This window comes from Chiroxiphia lanceolata, chromosome 8, assembly GCF_009829145.1.
Source record: "Chiroxiphia lanceolata isolate bChiLan1 chromosome 8, bChiLan1.pri, whole genome shotgun sequence".
NCBI classification, from domain to species: Eukaryota; Metazoa; Chordata; class Aves; order Passeriformes; family Pipridae; genus Chiroxiphia; species Chiroxiphia lanceolata.
The window spans coordinates 953,368-981,337 of NC_045644.1; the positions used below are offsets into that span (position 1 = coordinate 953,368).

The following is a 27,970-nucleotide window of genomic DNA, read 5'->3' on the forward strand; positions in this document are numbered from 1 at the left end:
TCAAATGGACATTTAAACTCAATTAAAAAGTTTACAGAGGGCATTTTTCCACATACTCTGCCATATAAGATCTAAACAGATCTGCTCAGATGTTCCTAAATTTTCTTGTTTGAGAGAAGTACAAAACTGAATAATTCAGTATCCAGCCCTGACTTTTAGTGAAGATATTGTCATAGCACCATTTACAATGTCCTTGCTCCTCTGAGGTTTGCATTTTGATGAAAATTCTGACCATAGAAACAGAAAGAAATGTCTGTGGTTTTAAGCATCAGCAGCCCATGAGCAAGTTGCTTTGTCTACTCTTTAGAAAAAGGCATCTCTAAAGCCCTAGGACACAGTATTCAGAGAGGAAGTAGGAGCTTTTGTCCAAAATTCCAGATTGAAGCTTGGAAGATCTGTACTCAGTTATTATTCTTACCACAGGCTTCCTGTGAGGAATGAAGAAGATATTTTCAATTTTAGTGACTCACAGGTAGAAAAGAGTTTTTATCACCTATATCTATTCCAAGCATAAACTCTGTAGGTTCTCTGGGTTCTTGGAATAAGTTTTTTGCAGAAGGCAAAAGAACAACTGAGCTGTTGCAGATGACCCACTTTTAACTGGATCCCAGCAATGACAGGCCAATGAGGATATGAAGTTCATTTCTTGTTGTTCCATAGCATTTATTCATCCCCTTGGGAGCTGGGAACTGTTGTGTTTTCTGACCTGACCCGTGTTGCCACAACTACATTTGTTACTTTGAGTACAGGATATGTTTTATGGGACCTGCAGCCCTAATTCCCCACAATGTTCACATCAGCCCAATGTCAGGGTCCTCACCCAGTATGGGACAAATTTCAGAGATCCAAACGCATCAGTCCCAATTTTGTGGTGATGAACACGAAGTCTGGATACTGGATTGGGATCTTGGATACATTTCTCTGGCAATAGAGGAGAAACACCCTTCTGCCATATCAATAAATGGAATATCATCCGACTGTTTTCACACAAAAGAGTCAGAAAGCAGTTTTCTTAACCTCTCAGTGAGTTTTTCTTTGTGTATTAATTGGTGTTATTTAGAAGCACAATAGTGATTCTTAAGCTAGGAGTCCCATCACGTGGCACTCGGATCTGGAGCTAGGGCAAGGCACTTAACCTCTCCTTACTTTAGTTTGTGAAACAAACAACACTATTTTAACTACTTTTCAAGGATATTAGATAAAATTAATTAGTGTTTGTACTGCAATAAAGGTCTATATAATTGGAAAGTCTTATAAGAATCTCGATCGTTTTAGTTATATTTTGCGTTGATTAACTTTGAAGGGTTAGTTTTGATACTTTGTGCTGTATTTGAAGTGTGCTATTGTTTGATCTCTGTAAATAACAGCTGACTTTTCAAGCTCCTGTAACGAACCTGTTTAGTGTCTGCGTCTGCCAATGCCCTCTACTGGTTTGAAACACAATCGCTCAGCAGAGGGTATTGCAGGAAACTAATATTTAGATGATTTTCCTTGGGGAGAAGTAGAGTTTTGGTTGTGTAGCCGAGCTCTCTGTGAAGTGCAAGGAGCTGCACCATGGGCAGGTGACACCTGGGTGACTCTTGTCATGCTGCACACACATAACACCGTGCCAGGTGTTTTGTGTTGCCTTCTGAGTTTTCGTTTCTCTGGCTTTGCTGTTCTTGCCATGAATGACAGGCTCCCAGGTAGGTCTGGAGAGGGAAGAAGGCAGTTACCTGAGAGCTGCTGTGCAGATGTTCCACCAACACCACGGCCACCTCTCCAAGGAGCCTCTCTGCGCTTCCCCCGGTCCTGGGCCTTCCAAAAGTGAGGGGTGCTTGTGTTGACAGGCTGTGGGACAAATAACCCCGGGGGCACAGGAGCTGCAGAGGTAATGAAGTGCCTTGAGGAAAAAGTCTTAACTATCAAGGGATAGATCCACTCCCCCTGCCACAAACCAGAGGTCACGTGGCTGAGGAATGTGTATCCAAAGATAGGGCTACCTTCCGAGAACTCTACTTACAGGTAAGTAACTCTTCTTTAAAGGAGGTATCTTTGTGTGGCAGACTGTTTATGGGAGCAATTTGAATTGAACTTTAAATGAAAAAGGCATATCTCTGTAAGTGGTAATAATTTTAGTCATCTCGCTGTGGCTAGGGGTTGTGGAATTCATTAGCACAGATTAACATATAAAGTGGGTGAGATATCTAATAGCAAACGTAGAGGTTTAGGGACCTTAATTCATCACTGAATGAACAGCGTGTACAGTATTAGGGACTATGAAATTTTTAATTTACACAAAGTGTCCAAGAATATAGGGAATAAATTTAAACCCAAAACAGATAATGGAGCTGTGCCCTGCCTAGCTGGCAAGTTGAATTGTTTTTACACTGAGTGAAGAAAGCTAATTATCCCAAGCACAAGGAGACTGCTAAAAATAATAAGATTATAAAGAATAATTTGCTGATATAATTACAACAAAATTGGGTACACACAATCGTCAGATACATGTATTGCTTGACCTGGGCGAGAAAGTGAAATAAATCCTTCCTCTATAGCCTTCGTAAATTTGTTTTTATCATCTCCAAGTGGTGTTTGCACAGGCAGCACAATTTGCATGTGTAATGTGGCTGTACAAATTGACAACAAGTAAATTATTCAAGGAAATAGGCTGGTCGTGGGTCTGAACTATCTCGCAAAGCCTATTCATTTTGAAGAATCACTGAGACGTGAAGCTCATACATCAACCATTTTCTGACAATCCTCAGACTTATTGTCTCCTAAAATGTCATTATGGCTATTATTTATGAAGCTAATTCATTTATTAATATATATTTAACTCTGACTTGTCATGCACCTTAGCAGGCATTCTGTGCACTGCATATTTTTGAATAGATGAAAGAGTTTTGCATGCTTTAATGATTACTGTAAGCTGCTATAGATTTATAGAATGCAGCTTTATTATCTACTTGCATTAATACCTTTTTGTAACTTTTTTTTTCCTTAAGGCCATCAAATATAAATGGCAAATGACACATCCAAAAGATTGTATAAAAAAAGAGATTTTCTCAGAGTTTCTTGAATTTTAGAACAGAATGAGGTAGCTAACTGTCAAGGCCTAATTCATTTTTAAGAGTCTATAATAATTATTTTGATTTTTTGGTGTGTTTTGCTAAAAAATACAGGATGAAATCTATAAATTCAGATGTTTACTATACTTTTCTCTCTAAGGACAAATGACCATTTTGATTATACCAACAGAGGGAGTACAATTTGGAGAGGGGGAAATGTAGCAGTTGGAAAATAGATGTCTCCTGCTATAGTATAAATAGAATATGGATAATTGCCCCCACATAGAACAGTCCTTAGGAAATGAACAGCACAAAGAGTATGGATTATGAGATTGCCTATGGTTCTTGGATTTTTTTCATCTCGATTCACTTATCTTTAGGGCATATTAAAAGACATGGGGGTCACAGTAACCCTTCCCTAACATCTACGGAGTGTCAGGAAATTAAACATTGCAATCTACTATGAGACACCTATTTTGGGTAGTTCTAAATTTTATTATGCACACAGAATACAAATTAAACTTGGAATTCTAATCACTAGTTGGCTGATTTAAATGCATCGTTATTTTGACTGGATGGTCAGTTTGACTATTTGCATGATCACCATTTGGGGCCACTGGCCAGTAGTCTAAGAAGTGATTTAGAAGTTCCAAGCTCTGCTTGTGATGTTGATATCACCCATAGATTTGATAGGTCTTTTGGTCTTGCTCCCTCAGTGCTCATTCCCATCTGTAGGGTGGGGATAAAAAGTTTGCCTTGTTTCCTGATGGCATAAAGGAATAACCTATATCTGGTTAGAGTTGTTCTTTTGTATTAAAATCAGGAATTGTCTTATTTTTCATGTGCTCCTAGAGTGTGCTGGGTAGTAAAAGCCATGGGGTTGTGTTACACCATGGAATGGACAGTCTGTGAACAAAAAAGTGTTTTACTGTATCATTACCTTAAAATCTTGCAGAGCTGTGTTTATTGTGGGCAGAGCTATTTCACCTTCAGTAGAAGAGCACAAGAAAGTTTTCAATGTCAAGGCAAGGAGTCTTTGCAAAACAAAGAATTATCAACTCTTTGGGTAGCATGAAAGCCTTCTGAAGCTAATGTTATAATGATAAATACCATAGATATTCATGTTGGAAAACTTACTTATTACTTTGAATTCTTCAACTTCTTTAGAATGTTAATAAGAACACAAAATATATATAGGAGCAAACTTAAGTGACCAAAATAAAGATATTTTGAAAAAACAATTCAATCCAGACAAGAACAAAGAAACTGCTCACGTGGTTCTGAGTATGTGGGGTGAATAAAGAAGGCTTTTTTGTGTCCGAAAGTCAGTAAGAAAAATAACTTTCTGTGCTTTGGAAATAGAAGCTTATGTTTTCAAAAGTGTGCTGTCACTCCTGGTATGTGCAATTTCAGGTGCCTGCCTTGAGACATCTTGGAAAGTAAACCCAGACTTGTAAACTATTTTTTGAAACTGAACCTGGTCAGGTGGTCTAAATCTGGCTTACAGTAACTCAGAATTTTCTAAAATTGACAAAATACATTATTGAGCTTTTGGAGCTTAAATATTTTTGCCACTTGAAAAACTCCAAGTATAAATATTGGTTGGTCTTCTGTATTTTTGAAGAAAATACAGGTAGTCAGACTATCAGTCTATGCCTTCATAATTTTTGGACTTGACAGCCAGTTTCAACTAAGAGAAGTAGATTCACAAGCTCCCTGAAGGGCTGTTGACTACAGACAGGAAATGATAGAGACTGAAATTAATGCTACTTCTGAATTAGGGGGGAAGACTGACTTCTAGCATATTTTGTGTTAGTTTATAATTAATGACAGTATTTAAATAATCTCAAAATGACACATTAAAGAAGAAAATTCATTGAGTTTTCCCTTGTTATATCAGAGCACGTTAGAGACTTCCCAGCTGCCGTTTTTGCAAATAAAAAAAAAATATGAAGAAGAGATTGACTGAATTGTTTAAAAAGAGCTTTTATTTTCCTCATCTGACAAGAGATTACAGCCTTCTGCAAAGACCCTGCATGGCACATCAAACTCTAGTTCATGCCTTTACTGTTTATGGTAGTGGAGCTACTTTTTTCCTTTCTGAATATCGAAATTACACCTGCTACATAAGATATTCGTTCATCTTTATTCAGTAACCTGTAAAATTCAGAGTGTAGAGAAGGTGCAAATCTGCTTGATAGTTCTGGACAAAATTTTTCAGCTGTGATTTTCTGAGTGGCTCAGCTGTAGAGCCTCAGAATGATGTGCAAAGAAAGTGCCCCATCAGACTGCCTGTGCAGCTCTTGCTGCTGCTCCTGATGACACTAATCCATATTCCACTTCTAAGTTGGCTGCTTCTCAGAGAAACGCTGCTGCTTCAACATCTTTTACTGCTGATCCTGTTTTACATTTTTGGAACAACCTAGGAATTCTCCTATCCTCTTTTATAACCAGGGGAAGTAAACACAATTTATTGTTTCATAAAGCACAAGTCATGAACCATAAAGTCATTATGTACTCTAGCTGTACTGCCTTGTGCTGTGTTTTAATATATCCTGGGATAGTCCTTGTTGGGCTACCAGGGTACCAGGCCGTAGGGACAGCCTGAGTGACCAGCTGGAGATTCTTCTAATGTGTCAGGTGTCTGTAGCTACAATAACCAACTCCTTTGACTGTAGGCAGCATGTCAGGAATATGCCAGCTGATACCCAGAGCACTGCCTGGAGCTGCTGCCTGATAACCCCTTGAAAGGGGGGACATCCAGACAGGACAGAGTGTGAGCAGCTTCCAGATGCTGTAGCTGCTGCAACCAGCCCACCTACCTCCACCCCAAAACTGCTTTCCTTCTGACTTTGACAGGGAGCTGAACAGGAGCCAGAGTGTGCCCAGGAGGCCAAGAAGGCCAATGGATCCTGGTCTGGATCAGGAACAGTGTGGCCAACAGGTCCAGGGAAGTGATTCTTCCCCTGGACTCAGGGCTGGTGAGGCCACCCCTGGAGTGCTGTGTCCAGTTCTGGGCCCTCAGCTCAGGAAGGACATTGAGGGGCTGGAGCAGGTCCAGAGGAGAGCAACGAGGCTGGGGAAGGGACTGGAGCACAAGTGCTGGGAGGAGAGGCTGAGGGAGTTGGGGGGGCTCAGCCTGGAGAAGAGGAGGCTCAGGGGAGACCTCCTCACTCTCTGCAACTCCCTGACAGGAGGGGGGAGCCAGGGGGGGGTTGGTCTCTTTTCCCAGGCAACCATCAGCAAGACAAGAGGGCTCGGTCTTCAACTGTGCCAGTGGAGGTTTAGGTTGGATATCAGGAAGAATTTCTTTGCAGAGAGGGTGCTCAGCCATTGGAATGGGCTGCCCAGGGAAGGGGTGGATTCTCCGTCCCTGGAGGTTTTTAAGATCAGACTGGATGTGGCATCAGTGCCATGGGCTGGGAACCACGGCGGGGTTGGATCAAGGGTTGGACTGGATGATCTTAGAGGTCCCTTCCAACCCAGCTGATTCTATGATTCTATGATTCTATACCAAATAGATACTTTGGAAAAATATATTTGAACTCTCTCATTAAAAAAAGCCCAACCAAACCAAACCAAACCCAGGCTTATTCATGGTGTAGCACCCTTCCTTCTGATACAGTCACTCAATTAAGCATTATTATCTATTGCACAGCTAAAGGGTGCTAACCATCAAGGTTCCATGGGAATGCAATAATAGGAGCAGGGTTGTAAACCCTGGGGCTTAATCCCAATCAAATTCCAAGTTCAGTGGTTATATTTGCCCCCTAGACTGATAAGCAATTCTTCACTTTTGGTTTAAACATTTACACAGTGTTGCCAAGTGCTGATGGTTTCAGAACCAGCAGTTGCATATCAACAGTGGACATTGACAGGCCATATTGTTAATTATATTTGCAAAGTACATTGGGATGCTTTGGGATAGCAGAGTCAGTGCAAAAGGTAAGGTAATTGGTGTGTGTATATTTGGGGGGATGAAAGAGTCTACTGAACACACACTGTTAAGTGACTGCAATCTTTTGATATCTTAAATGGTCTTTAGATTGGAAACAAACACTTCAGGATGGATTATTTGTTTTAAAAAAAGGAATTAATGGGGGTAAATCAACATGCATTTTGGAAAATACTTCTTCTTGCTTCTACATGAGAGTGTCAGGCAGATCATCATAATTTAGCACATTTCAACTATAGTTTTATTATACCTCATTTTTCAGTAGTAATTTTCCAAAGGCTTTGGGTTTGTAACATTGCTAAAAAATTAGACGTGTGACTTAGAATAAGCAGAATCCTATTCTTTTCTCATTAAGTGTTGTCTTGTCTATTTGCAGTTTACACAGAGCTTGTTTCCAAGAGAAGGATGTAATTTAAAAGATGGAGACATCATCTATACCATCCCTTATCTCTTAACAGCCCATCATTTGTGTTGTAAGTACCCAGTATATTTTCTTCATCCTTTTTTTTCCTGCTCAAAACTGCACAGCATTGCTCTGTTTCTTTTTTTACTGGGGAAATAAATGTTTTGATAAGGGCCCAATTACATCAGTGCTGAGTACTCTAAATTCTAAATTTAGTGTTCCCACTCCAAATTCTCAGTACATTTAGTTTTACATATCTCAAAGTGTCAGGAAGCCCCAGTCACATATTTTCTATGAAAATAGTGAACTGTGTGTAAACAGCAGAAGTCTGTCTGATGTGGATTTCTGAGTGGATTTTTTTTAAGGTTTGCAGGTGTAGGTACCAGTGAGGTTGATTTTTCTAGTCTGTCTGTTTTGGTGTCGGAATCTAAACCAGGCTGGTTTGTGTTGGGCCCTTGATGCAACTCAGAAATACTAAAGCTGGTTGGCCTGCCCATTTAAGTTCCCAAGTTGAATTCAATGCTGTTAATCAAGAATCCCAAAGAATGGATGTCTCTTTGGAGTTGCAGGCAACACCTGGCAAATTAAACATCGTTTTCTAAGAGTGCTCTGAATTCTTTCATTAACTGGTTGCTGCATTTTGCAGATGGTTGGATCAGCAGCCAGATCTCTGCAGCTGTGTGGAGTGGGCAGACAGGTGGGCAATTTTTGCATTTGTGAGTTCACCATTAGCAAGAAATAGATTTTAACAGCAATGGGAAAGGGAGGACTTGAGTACAGGGTTAACCTTGCTGTTCACACTTCTTCTACACATCCAGTGACAAATTCTGTTTTGTATTGCAAAGCTTGATTGCCTCTCCTTCAATACCTCCATGCCTTTAATTTACCAACTTCTTAACAGTAAAGAACTCTTAAAATATTTAGTGTTTATGAGAATGTAGATAATACAGTGTGCACTGAAAGTAATTGAAACATTTGGTACCTGAGTCATGAAGTGAAAAGAGACAGTGAGCTCCTATATCACTTACCTACATTGTGTTGGGTAGTGACAGGTTTATGTACAAAGATGAAACAATTGGACTTTCTTCAAAATACAAATGAGATTTTACAAAAAATTTTACTTCTTTTTTAAAATTGACTTTACATTCTTTGTGGTTTTGCAGTTTGACAACCTGAGGAGGAAAACAAGTCAAAACACAGATTGCCAGGGTCTGAAATTTTCTACTTTCTTGTATAACAATGTGGTAAGTGACAAAGAAGTAAGATCTGGGTATACAGCAGAACTCTCAGTAAGTGTGCACTTAAAACTGTTTGTGTCCCTGCATACTCTGCAAGGAAGAAATTCTTTCTTTGAGGTAGTGTCATAGTGCACTTTGTGTTTTAAAGGACAAAATTCAAAAGCAAAATTAATTTTGGAAAAGGATTTGAATGCCTGAGGATTAGTTACAACGTTTTCCTGCAGTGTTCAATTCCCAAGAATGGCATGCCTAATAAATATGATACTTTGTAGGGCTGGCAGACAATTAACAGATATTTAGTTTGTGATGGACCAAAAAGTTGATCAGTTTTAGAAACTCCTCTTACAATAGAAAAATGTTTTGATTTTACAGCATTGCCGTTCAAAATGATATTTTTTTTTAATTGAGTGCTATATAGATATTTGGTATTTAAAATGGGAAAAATATAAGCAAAAAGGAATGGTAGAGGAAAAACCAACTATGTTTGGTTTTTGGTCAACTATGTGTGAAAGCCCAAGAATTGGAATAAAAAAAATTATCCACAGCAGTCACTTTTGGAAGCCATATATACTATATTTTATCTTCCTGAAAGTTACAAATATACTTGAGATTGAAATTTTAAAAAACATGCTAGGACAGAGATGGATTAGGGAGAAATGATACATTTATTAGTCATCTTTACTGAATAATCCACTCCCTTTTCCCATATGCTTGGTTTCCACTAATTCACATAGGAAATGTTTGGAGATGGTTGATAAACTCAATCTGCCCCACACATTATTATTGCAGGACTGTGCTGTTTGCTGGACTAATCTCAATAATATGTATGTATATATTTTCTTAAACTTCCAGAGTCATGTTTCCAAGCGTTTGAAGCGCAGATCCTACAGGATTATCTAAATCTGACATTTATCTGGGTAAAAGCTAACACATAAAGCGTCAGAGCTAATCACATGTTTTTTATACTTTCACTTGGAAAAGAAAGAGCCCTGGAAGTGACACACTAACAAATAATACATAATCTGTCCACGTGAAGTAATCTTTGCTGCTTTGTTACCTCTTCCATATGCCACATGCACGACTCACAAATACAGCTTGTTAGCTCTGCAGTTGAGAATCATGATGTTTATTGTAACATGCACATTAAGTAAATCATCACTGAAAACTGGGATTGGGAGAAATCACCTGGTTAAGGTTCCAAGGCATGCTGCTATTCTTTTTTTAATCGTGTGATTTTAAAGTACGAATATGTGGCAAAACTCTTTGCTTAGTCACACCCAGTATGGAAAGAAAAAATGTAATCATGAGATTACATGAGAGATCAGAACACCAAAAGTCTTATTTTACACACTTCCATAAAATCTACAGTCTGGAAGGAGCTTAAGTAGTTCATCTAGTCCATCTTCTCTGACCCAAAGGAAGCTTTACTCTGTCATCTTCATCTTACTCCTCACTGTTCTGAACATCAAAAGCTTTCCTTAAATACTTAACTGATGTCATTTAGAGTGACAATTGACCCCATTCTCCCCTCTATCCAAATTTGAACCATAAAGCATTCTCAAACTTTCTTGTTCCCAAGATAAAACTCAAACACAAGTGTATTAGGAAATATGTTTTCTTCTTGTAGTTACTATAAAAGTAAGTATAAGACATGAAATGTCCTATGCAAATTTTGACTGAAAAAACCCCCAACCATAAACAGAGATGATAAATAGCAAGGCCTATTTCTTCCCTTACTTCTGTGCAGGATACATGAGACTATAGAATAATGAATAGAACATTGTGTCAGACACAATTCAGTGTGTATTCCAGTCAGATATTCTTCAAGTGTGGCAGGACAATCTAAAAGAGTGTTAAAATAACCCTTACCTTGCTTGTGCCTAGAGAAGCCCAACTACATGTGCTATTGGTGTATAGCTATCATAAAAATAAATTAGCCAGTCTGCATTTTCAGGTTAATCTTCAATTTCATAATTGAATCAGTAATTACTATAAGTTAATATAATTAGGTGCTAACACTTAATTGAGAATTATTTATTCAGGAATCTTCACTATTGTAACCTTTTTTATAGCTCCAAATCATTCTGAGTAATGTACTGCATTAAATAAGCTTAACCAGAAATGGAATGGACATTACCTGGAATCTTGCAGTTTAGTTTTCAGCTACTTTTTATCCCTAAGGTTTTTACTGAAACAAGAGAAGGTTTGTGTCAGTCTTTCTGTTTCTACCCATAGCTGAAGTGCCACCTGAGCATTTTTAAAAGATTAAGCCAAATTATATTGGAGAGACTCCTGCTGTCTCCAGTGGTTGTTGATGAAGGCCCCAAGAGAAGACTTTACCTTTAAGTCTCTCTCAGAATAAGTGACCTGCAGTCACTTGATCAGTACTGGTGATGGAATGTGTGCTTTTACATCTAGCCTCATATCCAAACAGGAATTCATAATGGTTTGTTTCACAAAAAATGGAACTTTATATCCTAGAACAGAGGTGCTATGGCTAATAAACCTGAATACACAATGATGCAGTTCAAAAATCATCTCAAGGATCAGTGAGGGTTTTTTCTGTACCAAATGGTTTGACCAAGTTGCATTTCTTCTTTGTGCTTGAATTTGCTTGAGTTTGTCTCATCCTTCCCCTTGCCTGCTGCAGCAGTTGGCTCATTCCTGTGCTGACCAAAGCCTAAATCAAAGTGTATCCTCTGAGAGGTCTGTGAAGGGAGGTTGGGTTTGAGTGTGAGCACAAGTCTGGAGATACCATGACAATGCATGGAGAGAATATGTCCAGCTCTTTTAGATAATCCACAATATGCAAAAGTAAAGGAAGCATAGAATAATCAGCTTTTGCCCTCAGTCCTACTGTAGATCAGGTCAATTGGGTAGAAGGAAATACGAGAATTTAGAAGGCAACTTGTGTGTTACATCCAAATTTTGCATTGCTTATTCTATGTATTTCAGACCAGGATGTGTCTTGGTGAGCAGTTCACAGTTGTTTCACTTGCTGGTTCAGCAGAGAAAAAGATGAATTTTTCAAACTGATGTGAGGGTGTTAAGATGACTCCCAGGGAAGCCAGCATTAGTTGTGCTGTTAGATGTCTGTTTCCACTTTATAAAGCAACAATGAAGTGCAGTAGGTTCAACAGAACTTCAGAATTACTTTGATAAATTTGTCAGAGGAAAGTAATATTAAAATCTGTGTACTGTCTGTTTGCCTTTTTTCTTGAAATATAAATTAATTATGACTATATAAAAACCTTTTACCATAGCTAATTAATCAGAATCTCCTAATAAACTATGTGTCGACAGCACTGTATGTCTAATTATCTTTTTCACTTCAGAATTGTGCAGTTGAATAATGAAGAAAACATTACCTGATGAATTCTTTTATTTTATGATGATATCTCTAGAGACAGAAAAGACAGAGCAGCTTAAATGCCATCTTAAATTACATCTTGGCCTTGGCAAGCTTTCAGCTGGTTTTGATTTGCATGGAAACCATTTTTGTAAGACTCATATTCTCTGAAAAACAGAACTTAAAGCTATAACTAGAATAAATTATCTATAGCTATTTAGGGCTCTATTAAATCTAGATGCTAGGCACCCTTTTCACATGCAGAATGCAATGGAACAGCTTTTAATACCCTGTCAACCTGTTCTGTGAAAAGTCGATTGGGCAGGGAAGGTTTGATTTGGCTGGTTTTATTAAAATATCTTTCCTCTCCTTGCACCATCATGAACCACTCAGCCTAATTTAAACCAGGCAAATTCACCAATCTGTCTTGCATGTCTATAGAAACAGCTTTTATTTTTTAAAGTGATGACATCCACACATAACTGTTGGCATGCAAGCTCAAGACACAGTTATTCATACACTGCTGATAGGGAATTGTTCTTTATATGTGCTATACCAATATAGGGAGCACGTTCGTGGATTAACTGCATCCATGCCTCCCTCTTTTGATTGCATCACCCTCTCCATAGCAGCTGATTTATCCCCAGGACACAGGGGAAGGGTCAAATCAAATCCCTTTAGACTCTTGTTAGTCAACCTTTTAAGTTTGTTCTGCTTTTATAATTTGGAATTTGTCCACCTGCAGTACCACTGTGGAATGAAAGTATCATCACACCACACAGGCATTCATAACAATGCCTGTTATTACAGTAAAAATATTATCTGATCTAGTCTTATTAATTATTTAGATCAGAGCTTAATTTGATCTAATGGCTGAATTCAGTGCTCATTTACTGTGGTGCAGACCAGCTAAAACCAAGGAAGCTTCTCTGGGTGTGTGCTGATGAGAAAAGGAAGAAAGGAAAAGTTATAAATATCTTAAAAGCAAATGCTCATAGTATTTGCACGAAACACTTAAAAAAAAAACTTAAAAAGATGGTTGCTCTCTATTTTGTCTGCTGTGCTTCCTGGAAATATTGATCTAGATCATATTGTCAACCGTGCTTTAGAAGTAGGAATGTCCTGTCTAAGCACTGGGTTTCCATCTGCCACGTCTCTTCTCTGCAGATCCTTACAAAGTTATTGGGAAAAGTTGCAATGCTAAAAATTGATTTTTTTTCTTGCAGTGCATAGAGCAAAAATAACCCTGAGACAACACTAATTCTGGCTCTCAAATACTGACACTCAAGGTTCTGTTCCTATTTGAAAAGACTATAGCAACCTAACAGAGGGAACCATATAACTCTTACACTTCCTAATAAGCAATCTGAAAATGTGTACCTTAAGTTCAGATTTAGAGCATGTTAAAGAGTCAGCCAGTCTGACCTCCATGGTTAATGAATTCCATGAGGAGCGAGCAAACACTAAAAATGCCCTGTAGCTCAATGTCTTCAGCCAAAAAGAACTAATCCAATTGACTGAGACCAAAGAAAACGACTGGGGATGTATGGTTCCAGAATGTCTCTGAGGTATTCAAACCCAAGTCAATTTAAGGACTTGTAAGTTAATAACTAGGACTTTACACATAATCCTGTACTTTACAGGTAGCCAGAGAAGGTTTTTCACAACCAGGGTAATGTGATTTTCATGCATGGTGTCAGTCAAAATTTCAGCAGCCGAGTTCCAGAGTAACTGAAGTTTTTCCTCAGTGCAACAGTGAGAGCGACAAAACGCTGACATGGAACTGCATCAGCGAGTTCTAGAGTGGGCACAGGCAGCAAACCTGCATCAGCAGGGGCAGACAACAGGGTTTGCTTCTCTGTGTTTTAAAAAAGGAGGAAATAAAACTGTCAGTAACTAAAGGAACACGAATACTAGAATATATGGCAGCCTCAATTATTGCCTGCTGTTTTATCATAAAATCTCACCAATCAAAAAAGTTAAACAAGTGTCTTCTGGACCTTGAAACTATAAAAGTTGGGATTCTGTGTTAGAACAATCTAGTCACCTTTTTCAGTATGTATGTGTTAGCTGTAGTAGGGATGTATTGAGGGACAGGGTGGGAAATGGTTTTCTGACAGAAAAAAATGTCTGTGATGAAGGGTTTCTTTTTCCTTTTCATGTTCAAAAAAAGTTAAACTGTTATTTCCAGACACTTGATTCCTGCTTTAGAGCTGACTGAGTGAAGGATCCCGTTTTCATCTTCAGTGGTTGTTGTTGTAATGATGAGCTGTTTGTACCTTAACAGATGATAAATAGATACATAGACATTTAAGCAGAGAGCCACCTGAGTTCATCTTTATACTTGCCTTGGCAGATGAAACTTGCTTTTCAATAGCTATCCTCAGATATATTGCTGAAAGTTAAGATACGAGAATCAATCATTAGGGATGAAAGCACCGGGTATTTATCGGAGAAAGGGTTATTAAAAGAAGATCAGCAATGGTTTTACCAAGAATAAATCCTGTCAGACAGAATATGACCGAGTTCTTTGAAGGAATGACAAAAGAAATAAATGATGGGAACGTGGTGGACATAATTTATGTAGACTTCAGTCAGGGGTGTAGCCAGCAATTTGAAGTTTGTACACATCGTGGCTGATCCCGTGCCCCCTGCCTGCAGTATCCCCATAATCTCGCCCAGCAGACAGGCCATGGCGTGTGATCACTAATGCAGCAGCCACACAGAGATGGAGATTGGTATCAGGGCTGGGCTTTCAGAGCCCAGAAAGAAACGCTGGCCCCAGGAAAAAACAGATTGTGTTTTGCACGTGCTGCTCAAAATGACGGTTTTAGAAAACGTTTTAGGTGAGACAAAATCAGAAACACAGATATCAGCATTATGAAAGGAGAATGGCCTCAGTCAATAAGAAATATATTTCTATTGGACATTTAGTAGTATTTTCTTCTGACATCTTTCCTCTATTTTTTACAGACTGCAAATCAAATATCGGATTGGGAAATGTATCATTTTGTTCTGAGTCTTTAAGAGTTTAGGAACTCTCCCCCTCTAGTTCCTGTTCCAACACCAGGTCCACAATACAGTTCCCTGTTTCCAAAGGTCTCTCCCACTATGATTACATCATCTTGTGCCAAATGCAGGTGTTTTCACCACTCTTTGCAAGTATTGCTAATCCAATGAGTCAGAAAATCTTCTGACAATTTTTGTTCTGCCCCCTCCAAAAAACTGGGTGGCAATTCTACAGGATTTCAACCACACCCCTGTGCTATTCTCTAAAGCAAGGCCAGTTCTCATGTCACATCCATAGATGGTAAACTATAGGGTGGTTACTTCCTTGTAACCTTTTCTGATTGCACCTGAAAAGAGTCTACTCTTCTTCAACTTATCTCATATAATCTATGATGTATTACTGGATGTTATTACCTTCAATAATGTCATGCACCTAACTCATATTATTTCTATTCTCCTGCATGTAATTAACTAGACATCATTCTACCATATTTACCTACATCTTAAAATTAGGCTTTGTCTTACATTTTTTCCCAATTCCTCTGGCTAACTTAGTCTTTTAATTACTATTTCTTCATAATAATAATGTTTCACTTGAGCTTGAAATAAATCTATGGCTTTGAAGAGCCACACATACAGTTTGAATTAGTTTTCAAATCTGAACTTTGCAGAATCATCCCAGAACTACACTAGGATATTGAAAATTGGCATCTGTATTTCAATTTATAGTTCACCTTAAATTCTGAATAACATATATTTACTAGGCACTTATTGTTTCTTTACAAAATTATCTGTAACTGAAGCAAAGGAGAACAGATTTGTTTGAAGCTGGATATAGATCTTTAAAGTGTGAGCCATGGACTTTTCCCAGATCTTTACCACTCATCTTACACTACTGAGATTCTGCCACATGGAATATCATTGAATGTAAGTGCAGAGTACGCTGGGTTGTTTTGGTAACACACGGTTTGCAGAAGATCTAGTAATTCTGCCCTCAGGTGCCCAAACACATGTACTTTTGGCCACAATAGAGCTGTATTCTTGGGGTTTTTGGAACATAATTAGAGCCTAACATGAGAATTACTTTACTCACGAGACCTTGTTCCATCCCCTAACCTTCCTTTGCTTTTGGCTTTTGTCTAGAACTTCAATTTTTGCAGAAAGTTATTTTCACCCCCCCCCCAGTACTGTGAGATATGAGATACTGGAACAACATAAGGAAAGTCTGTCATAAAAATCATTGCTTTTTCTTTTAGTAGCATCATATCTGTTTGTTTCTTCCCGTTGCTACTAATGCTCACACTAGACAGGCAGGGAGATTTGTTCAAGTAAGCATGTAATCACGTCCTCTAAGAAGTGGTGAACCAGATTAGCACGAGGCATGCACATGTCTGACAGATCATTACTGGCTCTATCCTGGCTCGCAGGAGTCAGACCAGTCTGTTCTTTTCCCTGTGCTGTGTGGGTTCAAACACCAGGGGAATTTGTGTCTTGCTGTGTACACTTCCCAGAAGGGCAGTGCAGTCACACCTGCTGGTCTCACCACCTGAATTCAAGCACTGACATGTCCTGAATGTTTGCACTGAATGGCAGCAGCTGGGATTTAGTTGTAAGTTCATCCTTCTACCAGTGCTATCCTTCAGGGTGTCATTATCAAAGTAGAGCATACTTCTCAACCTCAAACAGTGTGAGTCTTGTGGAAAAAAAAAATCAAACAGTAAGATATGTGAAATTCTCATTGAATTAATGGGCCTCTTTGATTTTTTGCCCAAGAGAATACAAAAATCAAAAAATTTTTAAGCCAAAAAAATCTGGTGTCTCCTGGGTAAAATGTGAGAGTTGAGAAGTATGACATAAGCATTAGTAGCCTTTGTGCCTCTTGATAGCTCTGCTGAATCTCCCAAGACTCTAAAAGTTGATTTGTCAGCTTAACATTAGCTTCAGCCTCAGCTGCAGCAGTAGCTGTTGTTTCACCTTTATCAGCAGAAATGGTGCAGCTACTGGAGGGACTGATGTGGTAAATCTTTTTGTGACACCATTTTGTTTTTGCCACTATCTCTAATTGGTTTGCTTGTGCACTCTGCATCCCTAGCTAGATAGGCTGAAAGCTTCATCACACTTTAATTAGAAAAGAGCTATTTTAAAGTTACAGAGTTGACTAATTTTATTCATCAAGTCTCTAAGGGTCACATTTTCAAACTGGACCACTAAAAATGCCATTGGTGATATTTTGCAGAGGCTGAATTCACGATACTCCATTATAAGCATCATAATTTGACACATTCACAAAAATGAATGTAGGTTTGCAGCTACAAGCAAAACACTGTGGGTTTTTTGTGTAAAAAATTAACTGAGACTGGTTAATATTTGCTCCAATCTTTTGTTGTGCTTCCTGCTTACAGCTTCCATCCATTTGACCATGTCTGGATGCCCAGGATTGAGTGGTTAGGTATAAAGTCACTCTTCAGCACAAATCCCTCTGTCTTCTTTTTCTTCTATTTCCAAGTCACATTGACTGAAATTAATACCTCAGTTTGCAAGATAAGGTGGAGCAGATATCTTAACACACTGTAGAAGGGTGGCCATATGAGGATTATGAAGATTTCTAGGGCATACTAAGGCTGTATCAAATGACAAACAGTGAAGCTGATGGTACTGAACCTTCTGGATATCCACATCCTCATGTCTGAGCCAGGGTGTGGGAAGGAAAGAGAGACAAAGATCAGGGCGATACCTGAGATGAACTGCACACTTTGTGCAGGGTAATCTTGCAATGTCCTTGCAGAGTTTTGTGGACCATGGGACAGTCACTGTTATCTCTCACCTGCAAATCCCTTCCTGGCTGCATTGTAGTCGGAAACGTTTCTTACTACAGCAGAATCCAGTTGTTCATGGCTTTCTCAATATTATAGCTTCAGACATTCCCCAGAACAGCCTTTATGTGAGAAGCAATTTTCAGTTCAGTCAAGCATATTGGCATTTTTATGGTTCTGATTCCTGATTTAGGGCTCTTTGATGCAGACTGTTCGTTCTATATTTAGCTTATTTTTTTCTGCCAAATAAAATCCATTTCTCTTATACAATCTAGTGCCATTGCAGTCTGGGAGGGATCTCTGGCTTGGTGTTCCAGATAGGTGGTAGGGCACAAACACCACAAATAAATAACAGACCTTGCTTAAGCAGATATGTTGAATGTTTTCTTCTAGCAATAATAGTCACAGTGCATGTTTCTTCTATCAGGTACAATAATAAATATAGACAGTGTATAACCCAGTTCTGAAGATAAAGCTGGTCAGTCATATATTCCCAGGGCTGGTATAAGGTGGTGGTAGTAGGAAGTCACTGCTGACATGTTGGAAGCAGTGAGAGTTCTGTGATCCACCTGCAACAAGGGGAGGCAGCTCTTTATTAGTCCTTTTGTTTTTGTGTAGAACTGCAACATTAAATTGCCCTTTGATTTTTAAAGCCTTCAATTTGTTTGTTTCCCTAGTACAAAGAAACTTCTTAAGCAAGAGTTAACATAATCTCTTTTTCTTATTATGGTTTTAGATGTTATCTGTCACAGTATCTTTCTCCGCGTGTAAGGACAGAGAGTGGAGCAAGAAATCCATCCTCACTTGATAATCATCAGAGAGCGATTCACCTTGATTAAATGCAGAGTTATGCTACATCACATTTCCCATATCTCTCTGTAAGGCTTAGTGTTAACAGGATATGGAGCTTCACGATGTATTCAAGCAATTTGGATGGCATTTAAAGCTTTTTTTGGGTTTTTAGTTGTTGTAAGGGTGTGTCTACTTTTTCTCTATTTCTGACTGTATTTTTTCCCTCCATTTTTAACTTGTCCTCACTCTTCCCAAACATGCAGCCCAGGAGAGAATATTTTGAAGTACAGTTCAAGGTCTGTCTTTACCATGTCCTGTTATGCTAAAATGTTTGCTTTATATGCACACAAAAACACCTGCAGTTTATAGCAAGGTAGAGTTTTCCTCCCCTTGGCATTCTGCATTTCCAGCAGCCATTCTGATGGTACATGCTGCAACATGAGAAGACAGTGAAATTTTGTGATATTTTGATTGTATTTCATCTTTGAATCTCATTTCAAATGTGCACTGTAGGTGGACATGTACAGTTGCTTCACTAGTTTTCTTTCTTTCATACAATTTATTTATAGTGGGAAGCAAACCGAAAATTGGTCATTGGGAACACTGCCATGCTGACCTCTGTTTTGGCCTTCTTGCCATTCACCCAACTTTAAACCAATTTTATTTTGGATCTAAGTTTGTGTGCATGGGTGGAGGAATTGCCTCAAACCAGAAATGTCTGCCATGCTGAAGTTTTGATGCTCCTAGGTTCATTATATCACACTGATATTTCAGTGTAATATAAACAATATAAACAATTTAAAAATGTTAAAATGTTCCATTTTACTTTACTAGACCAAACAAATGTTTTCTATGATGCAGTTTAACACTGAACTGAGGTTTTTAGCATAATATACTGCAGTGATTTATGGGAAGTGTAATTCAGATGTTTTAAATGAATCAGTTTATTTAAAAACAAAATAAACCCCAAACCTCCTCCAATTATTCAAAGGGAGTTTCTGCCTGATGGATATATTCTGGTTCTATAAGAAAATCATAACATTTTGATTCTTATGAAAAAAGCTATTTTTCCTGGAAATAGCATTTTGTAAAAAATTCTCACCTAGCTGTAGTGAGACACTTTTGTGATTCCAGCCTTGAAGAGATAGTGAGACATGAATGGCAGTTGGTTTTCCTAGATTCTTTTCCAGTGCCCTCTACATCTATATCCTGGTATCTATCAAGATTCTCATTTCCTTCTGAGCTTAGGCCTCTTCCTTTGTGCCCTTGTTATTTCAGGAAGTTTTATGCCATGTAGAAGGATGGGCTGCCCGGAAAGTTAGATTGGAGAGTACTAATATGTCATGGAGATAGCTGGATTAATAGGCATGTGGTGATTTCATATTTGAAAGGTGGGAAAAGTGGTTCCATTTGGGACCTATTTGGAAGAGGCAAACAAGTCTGTGACAGGACACTTCTATCTGTCAAAAAAAGCCAACTGTAGTGAAGGCTTGGATGATGCTCAAAGGAATATCAAAACCCAAACAGGATTATACAGACCTTCCCAGCCTCTGAAATTGGTTTGATCTGTACATCACAAAATGCAGACTTCTCTGCTTCTTCTGTGGAGAATTCTATGTGACAACTCCCTTAGTGACTCTGGAATTTAAGTAGTGTTGGGCCATAGCAAACTACTACTTAAAACTGTTAATTATTTGAAAAAAAAATCTGGTTTGTAATCAGAATTGGTCAATAACCAGAAGCACTCAGATGAACCTCTTACCTATTCTGTGTATGTATTGCTTTTATTTCACTCACTGAGATCTATTTATAGCAGGTAATTAAAGTGTCTTCAAAAGGTTAGAAGAAAGTTATGGTCAATTGGCTGGAGCTGAGGGCTGACTAGATTGACTTGGAGCTCAAATTGTTTACATTTTTTGGACAGTAGTGACAGATTAGAAACTAGCTTACTTTATCACCCTCTTGGGACCAAGACATTAATGTAGAGGAACAGAAGACAGATACCCAAATTTTCATTTATGGCTAATGACAAAATATATCATTCAGTAATCAATCCTGTGCGTTTTGTGTTGGATGTCTTGGGTTCTACCTACATCAGGTTCTAAAGTCCTCAAAATAAATGCCAAAGTAATCAGAGGTAGTAAAGCAGTTTAGAAACCTTCACACCTTTGAAAATGTAGGCCCTGGAGCCTTAGACAAGCATGTTTTAGACAAGCTGCCAAATATTATTCTCAGTGTGAAGAAAGTTTGTGTTCTGAGATGCATGTGCTCCCGGGAATATCTGTCCCCACAGTGAGCACAGCAACAGTGCCTGGGCTGGGACTGCTCCTGCTCTCAGTTCTGGCACAACAATGGGTCAGAGCTCCTGAGCCTCCCTGAGCTGAGCAATGACACTGCTGACAAGCTCTTCTCAAGGTACATTTACAGTCTTACACTGAGAAAGGGAGAACAAGTGTATGCCAGTGGTTCTGAAAGAATAAAAATGATTTTTTTTTGTTTTATTATGCTGGATGTACATGTTTGTTACATACAATTGATGCAATACTAAACTTAGTTATGTGTATCTGTGTGTAGATCTGCGTGCATGCACAGATACTTATTTATCTTGTACATATTAAATACTTGAGGCATGCCTGACATGGAAATAGTGACAATGTGTATTAAACAAACACTGAAAATTCTGAAGATTAGAATAAATAGATTATAACAAAAGCCTTTGAGAAACAGCAGTGCCCCTGTCTTGCATTGCTTTCAGACACCTTTGCTGCCCTGGGTTACACTCATGGAATGGGATCTGAAGCCTCCACCCTTGTATTTCTAAGCAATATTTTGTGTTTTCCCTTTTAACCCCAGTCTTTCTTACACACCCTGGAGAAATAATATATATGGAGTAAATTAAGAATGGGGAAAAAAAGGGTTATCTTAAAACAATTTCTTGCTAATTAAATTTAGTCTTCTGTATCTGAGCAAAAGCCTGAGTCAGACCAAGAGCCTTTTGAATATCAACAACACATCTTGAACTGGTTCTCATTTCCACTGGAATTATCATTTGGATCTATAAAAATACTTTGACTGAATCTGACCCAGTATTGTTGCTGTGGTTCCCTACATTAGAACATTCCTTTCTCACCCTCCTTTCTGCCATGCAGGGTAGTGCCTTCTATTCCAATGGAAGAGACATGATCAGAAAGCAATCCATATTGTGGGTGACATATGAAACACAGCTCTACATAATGGGTTTGGATAACCATTGATTTCTGAGTTTTGGAGATAATTCTTCGCTAAAATTCTGTAACTGGAAAAAAAATTATTTTTTTTCCACATGATAGAAAAAAGACGAGTGTTTTTTAGTGGAAAAAGAATTTTTGTTAAAATCTGATTTTCGTATTTTGGAAATACAACTGCATCTACTTAAGAAAGAAATATTAGCAATTTTTATCCATAATCAAAATGCTAAAAAATATTTTTTCTCATCCTGTCTTTTGGCTTTCTTTGAAGTCACAATATTAAACCTCCTTAAAAATATTTATGTGTATTTAGCTAACAAAAGCTCCTGTAAGTTGAATCCATGCTGGCAAAAGGTTCAGGTAAGCTCTCTATATAAGCTTACAGACAATTGTGTAAATCTTCAGCCATTAAAGAGAAAGGAGAAAAAAGCCATCCTCATTACACTGCTGTCATTTACTCTTCATCTCCTGTCCTCTTTAGCAGCATTAAGATGGGATGTAAATTTGCCAGTTAATGCTGTTAGAAAATGGATGGTTCAAGAAGGGCAGGAATTAGAGATCAGTATTAGGTGCAGATAAGCTCCTTTTCCTCCGCAGTGGCGGCTGTTTAACATTCATGGGAAAATCATCATCAAACAGCGTTATCACAGCTCTGTTGATGGCTGAGGAACTTCATCACTATGATAATTTTTTTTTTATAGCTGTGAGCCAAAAAGCTCCCTTTTATTTCTGCTGTCTATAACTGCGATAGAAGCTTGTTTGTATGGGTAGGGTATTGCAAACTCTTAGCTCTTCAGCCAGGTTTGATTTCTTGCCACCATCGCTCCCCCACTCAACCCCTTGTGTACCTTGCACTAAACAGTAATGCTGATTAAAAAAAAAAAAAAGAGTGCTCAAACAATCCTTCAAAGAATAACTGATATTTTTATGATCAGTAATTCAAAGTTGGACAATTCTGAAACATAAATGTCATCCATTTTGTGGTGAGTAAAGGGTAGAGACTAGAAAGCAAGCACCCAGGGATGGAGTGAACATCTAATGTCATGTTAACTTGACCAGGAGGTGGTTTAAGTATCACAACACGGGGAAGATCTACTTTGTTTTGCTTTTTTCATCATCAGCTGAGGAGGTTCATAGCCTGTTACACCTTTTTATCCCCTCCAACCCGAGAGCAGAACTGTACCTTTCTGTGTTTTCCTGAATTTCTTTTAACATAAAGATACAGTAGTTCATCTGTAGGTATTTTAGACGTGCAATGTCCAATTTTAAGCTCATCAAATTTGCTAAGGACTCAACTCTAGATGATATTTCTACCCCATGCTCAGCCATCTTTGAAAGTATCTGAGATGAAGATCGTGGTTGTCGTACTTGGGAGTAGGGAAGGTGCACAGTTCCAGACTGTCTGTGTTCTTCCTAGGGAGATAAGGTGCTATTCAAGGAAATTTTTTAATTTATTAAGGTTCTCAGCTTATGCTTCTTTGCAGCTTTGACCTCATTTTTTGTAGTTTATCTGCTCTAAATGACATTTCTCATTTCGAATATAGCTGGAAAACATTGTGCTAAACAGCAATTTTGTAGCCTCCGCAGCACCACCTGATAATTTTGATATTTCCACTTTGAATTCAGTATTGATTTGATTACTTAGGTAATTTACTTTTGACACAAGCTCATTCCTTGTCTTTTCCTGAGCAGGGACTTCCAATCATGCCATGTTGTGCTGAATTATGTTTGGAGTTTAGAGATAAGGACTTTTGTCTACTCGAGACTCAGCTTAGGCCACCAAACTCATTTCCCACAGGAGAAGGGTTTGAATCCAGTCAGGAACCTAAAGGTGAAAGGCTAGTGCTTTATAATTTAAATATTACCATATAAACATAAGTTTAAAGCAGATATTGTGTGGTAGGGGGAATACTAGAGTTATTTTGAGGGAAGTTCCAAGGAACTCTTGCCTAAAGGAGAAAAGGGCCGGAGAGATCTCCAAAGCTGCTGACTTCCAGCTGTCTCCAGGGTGACCCCTGGATTCTGGAGCAGGCTGCCAGTGACTGTCATCCCTGGGAATGGTGCCAGGAGAGCCTTCCCAGGCTGCTGCCCTGGCTCTCCCCACTGCTGCTGCCAGGTCAGCCTTCCTTTGCTGAGCCTCACAAACGAGGGGAGCTCTCAGCCCCGGCCAGAAGGGGCTGGTGGTCCCATGAATTACTGTACTCCTTCATGAGATCATTGTCATCAATGATTCAATCATTCCTCTTGACAAAACGAGGATGTAATGAAATAAAAAGGTGTTCTAGTCCAGATTGCTGCTAGGGTGAGACACTAACAACTGCTGTGGGCATCCAGCTGAGGCAACTGTCCTCTTCCTGTGTAACAGCCTCATAGCCTGGAGGGGGCTGAAATTTTCTTCAGACATAAAGTTTGTTTCTCCTCCCAAGTTTCTGACAGGAATAGTCACAGTACAACGGAAGGATTTTTTTAGGGAACCATCACAGGCTTTTGAAAAGGTGAAGGGCTTGTGATGTTTGGATTTGAGGGGTTGGTTTGCTTCAGCAGAATAGTAATAATTATTATGGAAACATTATAAGTACCAAACAAGATCTGTTTTCGAGCTGTTCTGCCACCATTACATACTTCTCCTCCCTATTCCTTGCTTTTCTAAGCAGGTAATCCCTTCTAGTTTTACCAGCAAGAACTGTACAAGAGTTGATTTTTTAATCTTTGTATTACTGAACTAGACAAGGTTTTGTCTTGCAGTAGCTGTACAATTTCCTTTCTGTATTCCAAGGGAGGAAGCTTGTGTTCACCATATCATTGACCTTAAGATACTGTAATACTGCTAAAAAGACATGTCTTCCAGTTTTTTCCAGACTCTGGGAAGCCTGTGAAATGCACAAACATGTTGGGGTGTTTCGCATTGCTTCAGGTTGGTTTCGTGACCCATTTAAATATCCTGGATAATATTCTCTTTTTCCTAGGACACCACAGTTTCTTGTATAGTTCATTTTAAAATAACTTCACTACAAAAAAAAAAAAAAAGCCTTGGGTTCACAAGAACAAAAGACAATGATTGTAATTTGCCTCTGCCCTTTAGCAAAGCAATCAGCAATTTTCTAGTATTTTACAGTCATCCATCTAGCTATCTGTTCATCTTCTAATACCCTTACTTTTTCTTGGAAATATTCAAATTTTTTAACCTTTTAGTAACTGGTAACCATTAAAATTCTGTCTTGTACTAACAAAGAGGGAACTTGTCCCTGTAAATCTTTGTGTGCTGATTTATGGGTTTACTCCCTTTTCCGCAGACGAAAATTGGCCACTTGCTGCCATGGGCAGCTCCTGCCTGTGCTGCTTTGCATCCCCCTTGGCAGGCTGGCAGTGTCACCTGGTTGGCAACTAATCCTGAGGGCACTGCAGAGCTCTTTGTCTGAAGGCACATTAGTGTCCTTAAGGAGGGTCTCTTACAGCAGTGCAATGAGGTACAAGGCAGTTGGTGCTGGATCACTGGAGTCTACTGGAATGTGGGAAAGATGGGAGGATCTTTGGTTCTGGGAAGGCTAAGGGCTGAGATAGGCAGTGTGTGGCTAATCATGTACTGGTTTTGTCTTAATTACTTCAAGAGTTTTTTCTCAAGGAGTAATAGAGTGCATATTTGTCAGTGTTCATAGAAATGGACTCTGGATACAGTCGGTAAGCAAGACAGTTTTGAAAATTACAGTTCATCACTCTATATTTTCTGAAGTATCACTCCAAGATATCTGATCAAACTCTGCATGACCTAACCAGGGTACTGACAGCAACACACCTACAGCAACATGGTGAGGGGCCCTGGGCAAGCTCAGGATTGTATTGTTGTGCAGACATCACCAACAGTCTCACACTTGATGGCTGGGAAAATCTGACACTGAGGATTTGAAAAGGAAGATGTTTTGCACCCCAGGCATTTGTTCCATACGTGCTACAAACACATTGACTGCTCTTGGCTGAGTCTTGAAAATCTGAAGTGTGGATTCAAAAGTGGGCCAGACTGTATCATAAAGAATGATTTAAATAAGGCTTGACTCCGAGCTGTATAAACTATAAAACTGGGCACAGGTCAGATGGTTCTAGAGTGCAGAACCACAGGAACTTGTGGTTGAATGGTTACTGTGAATATGAACCAGTCTTGGATGGAAACAGTAGAACTGTTGTAAGTAAATTCTAAGTATTTACCACAAATGGCAACAACTCATCTGAGTCCTAGAAAGGTGAACTTATTCAAATTATGTCCAAGTTTGACCTTAAGTATTTTATTGATTTTTTTTTTTTTATTCCCAGCCCACCAAGGATTCTTCCCAGATAGTTTTTTTGGCTGAAATTAGACTCATCTGAGCTGATATTGCCCAGTAATGGTATTTAGGGATTCTGCAGCATCACAGCACTGTGAGACTCTTCTTGCTCCAGTCCTTTTCCAGGCATAAATTCACCTTTTTCCAGGCATGATTCTTTATCAGAGGAGTTTACATTTACTGATCTCTGGAGCTAAAATCCCTGCTGCAACCTGTGGACTTGTGTGTGTTTGTTCGTGCTTCATTTACACACTAGAGCTGGAAAGATGCAAACAAGTAACACACAGCACTGCTGAGCTTTGTGCTCAAACACCTCTGGCTTTCCTCAACCCCTGAGTTCTGCAGGGGCAGGGACCATATGTCATCTTGTCTCAGTGGCTTCTGTATGTACTGGGATAACCAGAAACTAAGCAACTTTTGGACATTTATCTGTAACCTTTAATAATTTGCTATGCATATCCACTCATTCCTTTGTTATATTATCAATATTCTGCAGTGCTACTGGTTTTAATAAGAAGCCTTTTCACTGGTTTTCTTTGTTCTAGTCATCTAATCTCCTAATGGAAGTTTCTAATTAAATTCCTAGAGCCATTTTCAAACTGTGTTTTGAATAACAAAGTCTTGCAAATGCTCAAAGTGTCTCTCTCCCCCTGGCTTGGATGCCCTACCTTCCAAAGAGCTGTAGAGGGTGATGCAGGTCACTGTGGGGAAATGTTGCTGAGAACCTCTCTCATCTGAATGAAAGTGATGTAAATGACATGTTTCCTATACAGGAAATAATGCAGCAGGTCTAAGAAAAATCTTCCAGGGTCTCATCCTTAGTTTTAATGAATTTTGGGATGATGCAGAAGAAGCACCAGGTATTCATGGAGCAAGCAGCACTCCCCTGGTGGACCTGGTGCTCCACAGAAACTGAGAAACCAGGATCACCAATGAAATTTATTCCTTCTCTATCCAAACCCCTCTCATTTGGGTTTGAACTTTACCCACTGGGGGCAGATAAGGCTTTAATTACTGTCACTCCCATCTCATCAGAATTCTTCAGCTACTTCTGCAGCGGAAAGGAGAAAAGTGGAAAGAAAACGAAATGTCAGGATCAGCTCATAAATGTGGTGATTATGATAACTCTGAAAGACTCTGCCTAACTGATCCTCTTATCAATCACAGGAAATACTGCAGCTGGCACGTCCCACCATGTGCAGATGGATCAGCAGCAGCACACAGAGACACTGAGCTGGCAAAAAGCATTTCCTTGGTGTCCACATCTGCAGAGATCTGTGCACACAGACCTGGCCACCCTCTGCTGTGCAGCTCAATGCTCCTTGACTGCAGCCTTGCTGTGAAAGCCTCAGCCAAAGCTGCCCCTTTCCCCCCCTACTCTGAAGCACCGTTACCTTCCTCCTCTTCCTCCTGCACATCTGCACAGGATATTTTTTTGGCCAGAATAAGATGAGCACAGGTGGTAACATAAGGCACATTGCATCTAGATTTGACACCTGGTGCACATAGGGCTTACAAGTTTTAATCAGTTTTATGCAAGTTTTTGGCACTCTGGTTTTCTATTTTTTTTTTTTAAACCAGTTTAATGAGTGGGCAAAAAGCAGCAGCAGATTTACTTAGAGGGGGTTCAAATTTGTCTTCAAAGGGTCTGTGTTTCAGAAGTGTTTATTTCTTTTTACAGAATTATATGTACATAAATAAAAAGATTTGTAAATTTTACAGATGGATAAATTCAGCTTTTTTTTTATAAGCTAATACCCAAGTTGGCTATGGCCAGTCTTAGCTGACAGTCACAAAGCCACATGGATTCCATGCAGA

General features: G+C 39.0%; 1 long non-coding RNA gene across 1 annotated transcript; it reads left to right on the forward strand.

Moving 5' to 3' along the window:
* LOC116790536 lies at window positions 1-27,970 on the forward strand. Its single transcript, XR_004358392.1, has 5 exons — window positions 1-2,004; window positions 7,382-7,478; window positions 8,055-8,105; window positions 8,572-8,652; window positions 27,320-27,970. It is a non-coding gene; the product is annotated as an uncharacterized LOC116790536 (long non-coding RNA).